Source organism: Triticum dicoccoides, chromosome 3B (assembly GCF_002162155.2).
Source record: "Triticum dicoccoides isolate Atlit2015 ecotype Zavitan chromosome 3B, WEW_v2.0, whole genome shotgun sequence".
In the NCBI taxonomy this organism is placed as follows: Eukaryota; Viridiplantae; Streptophyta; class Magnoliopsida; order Poales; family Poaceae; genus Triticum; species Triticum dicoccoides.
In genome coordinates, this window is record NC_041385.1 from 759,862,972 (window position 1) to 759,869,019 (window position 6,048).

The following is a 6,048-nucleotide window of genomic DNA, read 5'->3' on the forward strand; positions in this document are numbered from 1 at the left end:
CCTTAATTTCTTCGAGTCCGGCCGTGGCAGCATCCGTCCATTCAAAGTGTTCAGTGCGCCGGAGGAGGCGATAGAGGGGCAGCGCCTTTTCTCCCAAGCGGGAGATGAAGCCGCTTAGAGCCGCCACGCATCCCGTCAATTTTTGTATTTGTTTGAGGTCTTTTGGGATATCCAATTGTGACAGAGCCCGGATCTTGGCTGGGTTTGCTTCAATTCCTCTACCGGATACAATGAAGCCCAAGAGCTTTCCGGCTGGTACGCCGAAAACACATTTTTCCGGGTTTAGCTTAATGTCGTATGCTCGGAGGTTGTCGAATGTAAGCCTCAAATCATCTATTAGAGTTTCGACGTGTTTGGTCTTAACGACCACATCGTCTACGTACACCTCCACTGTTTTGCCTATCTGGGTGGCCAGACATGTCTGAATCATGCGCTGATATGTTGCGCCGGTGTTTTTGAGTCCGAAGGGCATTATGTTGAAGCAGAATGGTCCGTATAGAGTAATGAATGCCGTTGCGGCCTGGTCTTTTTCCGCCATCTTGATTTGATGGTATCCGGAGTACGCGTCGAGGAAGCACAATGAATCGTGCCCTGCAGTGGCGTCAATGATTTGGTCGATGCGAGGGAAAGGGAAAGGGTCCTTTCGACAGGCCTTGTTAAGGTCTTTGAAATCGACACAAAGGCGCCAGGATTTGTTCTTTTTTGGTACCATTACCAGGTTGGCTAGCCAGTCCTTATGTTTTATATCTCTGATGAATCCGGCTTCTAAGAGTTTGGCTAGCTCCTCTCCCATTGCCTGTCTTTTGGGTTCGGAGAATCGCCGAAGAGCCTGTTTGACTGGCTTGAATCCTTTTATGATATTTAGGCTGTGTTCTGCCAGCCTGCGTGGGATTCCTGGCATGTCTGAAGGGTGTCAGGCAAAAATGTCCCAATTTTCCCGCAGGAATTCTCGTAGTGCGGCTTCTACATCGGGGTTTAATTGTGCCCCCATGGAGGCCGTCTTTGTAGGGTCTGTTGGATGGACCTAGAATTTGACTATTTCGTCTGCTGGTTTAAAAGAGGTGGACTTAGACCTCTTATCGAGTATCACATCGTCTCTATCCACCGTGGAGCGTAGCGCAGTGAGTTCTTCTGCCGCTAGGGCTTCGGATAATGCCTCTAGGGCCAGTGCGGCTGTCTTATTTTCAGCACGGAGCGCTATATCTGGATCACTGACAAGAGTGATTATTCCATTGGGCCCGGGCATTTTGAGCTTCATGTACCCGTAATGGGGTATAGCTTGGAAGATTGTGAATGCCTCTCGTCCTAACAAGGCGTGATATCCGCTGCCGAATGGGGCCACTTGGAATGTGACCTCTTCAGACCTGTAGTTGTCCGGTGAGCCGAACACTACGTCTAGTGTGATTTTTCCTATGCAGCGCACTTCTCGACTAGGGATTATTCCTCTGAAGGTTGTGCTGCTTCGCTCAATGCGGCTCCAGTCAATTTCCATTTTTTGGAGGGTTTCCTCGTAGATGACGTTTAATCCGCTGCCGCCATCCATGAGTACTTTGGTAAGACGAAAGTCGTCCACTATCGGACTGAGGACCAATGCGGCTGGTGCTCGAGCTGTTCGGAATTTAGGTTCGTCGCTGGCATTGAAGGTGATAACCGTGTCGCTCCATGGATTTGTTGTTGCTACTTGGTAGACTTCGGCGAGGCTGTGGATTGTTCGTTTCCGCATGTTATTTGATGCGAAAGTCTCGAAGACTGTTAATACCGTACTGGTACTGTTGGGCTGGTTGTCCGGGGCTAGAAAGCTTTCGCCACTTTTGGCCACCTGTCGTAGTATCCAACATGCTCGAAGGCTATGTGTTGGAGTGGCGCCCTCCGTACTGTGGATTTTACAGGGTCCGTTGAGCCATCCCTCCAGTACGGTTCCGTGCCCTTTAGGGGGTTTTTGCTTTTTGGTTTTTAACCCAGGTGCTTGAGTATGACGCACCCTTTTATTTTGGACTAGGGTTGTATTCAGGGCCGGATTGTCCCAAAACCTGGTTTCAGTTTTCCAGGCACTCTCCATCGCACAGTATTTTTGTACTATGGTCGCCAGATCGGCGAAGCGTGTAACTTCGCGATGACTTATGGCGTTCATGATTCCCTTGTCCGTGCAATTTTTGCAGAAAATTGAGATTGCGCTTTCCTCACGGCAGTCTTTTATCCTGTCCATGACCAGGAGGAATCCGGCCCAGTAGTGATGTATTGTTTCATCGGGCTCTTACCGTATTTGAGATAAATCGCTTATGTTTGGGTGGGCGGGCGGAATTAAATTCGGAACCCCGCCCGGTCTGAGGCTCAAAGGCCGAGAAGTTTCCGGATTTGGAAGCTTGGATTGCTGGATGTTATCCAACAAATCTGGTCTGATGCCTGACTTTAGGTTCAGTACTTGATTGACATCCGTCCTTTCGCGGGAATCCGGCGTGAAGGGATCGGGAATCCAGACATAATTGGTCTTTAACATAGAGGAAGAGTCGCCGCGTTGTTCCTCTACCATGACAACGTGGTGGGTAGCCTAGGGAGAGTTAATTTCTCTCAGATCGGTTTTAAGCCCGATCTGATCGTAGTCTGTGGCGACTCCCAGGGCGGCGATGCGATCCAATAGCTCATTTACGGAGGAGAGCTCCATCGGATCTAGCTGCTTGGCGAATTCCGAGTTGACGTGAAGATCGCTTTTGATGACTCGAGAGGTCATTGTCGGAGCGGCGGCCGAACAGACGGTCATAAGAAAACCGCCTAGCCGGATAGTTTGGCCGGGGGCCAAAGCTCCCTTGACGACGGCGCCGTCTTTAAAGACGGGAAAAGGCATCCCTCCTGATTGCGACAGCACAGAGGAACTCTCAATGAAAGCACCAATATCGGTGTCAAAACCGGCGGATCTCGGGTAGGGGGTCCCGAACTGTGCGTCTAGGCGGATGGTAACTGGAGACAAGGGACACGATGTTTTACCCAGGTTCGGGCCCTCTTGATGGAGGTAAAACCCTACGTCCTGCTTGATTGATATTGATGATGTGGGTATTACAAGAGTAGATCTACCACGAGATCAAGGAGGCTAAACCCTATAAGCTAGCCTATGGTATGATTGTTGTTCGTCCTACGGACTAAAGCAATCCGGTTTATATAGACACCGGAGAGGGCTAGGGTTACACAAAGTCGGTTACAATGGTAGGAGATCTACATATCCGTATCGCCAAGCTTGCCTTCCACGCCAAGGAAAGTCTCATCCGGACACGGGACGAAGTCTTCAATCTTGTATCTTCATAGTCTTGGAGTCCGGCCGATGATGATAGTCCGGCTATCCGGACACCCCCTAGTCCAGGACTCCCTCACCCCCTAAATTTGGAAGATACTAGTTGACCGTTGCAAATGTGCATGAGGTCTGAATCACTTAGGATGCTTAGCTGACAGCCATGTATGCAACTGTTCGGTTGGTCTGTCGTATCAAGTTACCAACACGTGCATACTGCAAGGATTTTTTAGGATAAAAACACTGGAATAAATAATATTTTTGGTTTTGAACACCAAACTTGAAGGTATTTAAACAATATCGTGTTTTGTTTTGTTCTCTATGTATACCCTTTTGTTTTTGTTTGCTTTTGTTAAAACTTCTGTCTGTAATATGTATTTGAAAATCAATAAATAATACACACCAGAGTTCTTCTGTCCCCCCCCCCCCCAAACATATAACGCATTGTTTTGCCACGTTGACAGGCTTAGACATCTTAACTGATACGATACGGAGGTAGATATTTTGGTTTCTTCCTTGGCAGCAAACCTTTCCAGAATATAATTTATGTATTGCGGAGCACAATGTAGCAGATGAAAGAATAAGTAATGTTAGAAACCACACTGAATGTGATTTCTTCATGGGCTCATCATCGAAAAGTATAAAAATTGTGATTGTTGGATGCCATCCAATCCATAGTAGTGTTCAGTTCATAGACGAGCAATCAAGGATTAACATCCACATGCAGTAGCAGTACAAAACTGAAAAAACACCAGCATATATAGAATAATTAATCACAGCTCTTATTCCAGGGTGATCGTTCAACCATACATGAAGCGGTTGTCACTTCGAATAACATGTTTTGTTATAAGCGAACAATATATTATTAGATCTTATGGGATATGGTTTGCCGGCGCTTGTGCACCTGAAGAAGATGGTCTGTTACATACTTCCTTGCAGGCGTACGCTGTCAAATAGCAGTGATCCGTAGCTATGCAGCAGAAGAAGCAATGCCCTGACTTAGATAAAGTTTCCAGATATAGTAACCAGAATTGAAAGCATCTGGAAAACAAATATTGTATGGTTAATCTATGTCTATGGCCAGCATAAAGTTTGAAGTACTAGAAGCAGGAAGAGTTCGTAGAGAAGAAGACGTACCTACTGTCAGCAGACATACATACCCTTGTATGACATTCACCCCTTGCAGTAACTCCTCATTCATCCTGTGAAAATTGTATTTTTAAAGAAGGTTGAAACCTTCTGGCCTCTTCATCATTATGATGTACACAACCATCTTTAATGTAAGGCAATAAAGATAAAGACATGAACAAGCAGAGTAAATGACTAAGCAACTATGGTAGAACGATCCTGTGAAAAATGTTGAAAGCCTGTTTCCACTTTTGCTGTGATCTAGTTATGCCACCAGAAAACACAATAAATTTTGTGTGAAAGGAGAGAACAACCTGGAATTTGGCTTGTTACTGAGAGCAAGAAGAAAGCATGTGTGGCTGGAGTGAACTCGAAATAAGAGCGATAGGAAAACAGAACTTCCACATAATCCAGATACCATGACCGATCTCGCCAAGCAAAACAGAACAGTAGGAAGTGGATATTCAGGCCCTAGCACATGGATGAACTACTACAACCAACAATAGGAGACTAACAAAATGGATTCACTATATATCTAGTACCCCTATAATAGCACCAAGAGCGGAGAACTAAATACATCCCACTTGAACATATCTATAGTCCTACGGTCCATGTCGTGGATTTGTTGTAGCCCCATACTAGTGTACCCTCTATTTAGACCATTCAGTTTGCGCCAAGATTCGTCCTATCCTTATAGAGAAATTTCTCCTTTTTGTTTCTTCCAAACAATAGAACATTTGACCTTGGAACTTTGTAGATCAACTATACACAAGTGTCACAATGTATAAAATGATTTTTTTTATGAAACATAAATTTGTCAATTTCAAAATTAGAATGAATTGTATCTTTTTTAAAAATTTATGTTGTGCCAAAAAATCCAAAAACTTGACTACACATGGTTGTACTTGTGTAACGTTGATCTGCAAAGTTTTGAGTTCAAATGTTCATTTATTTAGGAGAAACGAAAAGAGAAATTCTCTTGCACGAACTTTGATGCAAGAGTGTATGGTGCGGATAGAGGGTACACTCATATGAGGGTACAACCAGAACTTTCCCTGCTTCAATATTTAGCAACAAACCTGTTTTGTGTTGCACATGTATGTGATCTCAACCGTCAAAATATAGCAAATACAAAGACCCAGATTGCTTCCTTAGCTATAGCAGATTGTATGGCAAACTATAGCCGTACCAAGTCATGTCCTCCATGTTGTGACGACTTATTGCCTCTCGGTTGTAACCCTGTAAGTTTGGAATAAAACTCCCATATGATTTCGCAAAAAAATGAGACCCATACTGCTTCCTTAGCTTTTGGCAAGGAATTTTCTCTTAATAGCTATTCATAATTAGGCCCCTATAATTATCTCCTGGAATCTGGTCCATGTCCCAAATAAGATTTCTCTGGAAATCCTAAAAATATAGGAAAGTAATTGCATGGATTTGGAGTATTTTATTACAAGATATAGAAATTGAATTCCTGAAAATGGTATTGTTATTCGGTCATTGCGAAAGTGGCCTAAGTCTTGTGATTTTAACTGTGGTTACTAAATATATTTCTGATCACGTATGTGACGCACGTGCAATGGTAACTAGTATTGGAAAAGAGCAATAATTTAAGAACATTTAATTAACAAACAAGAGGT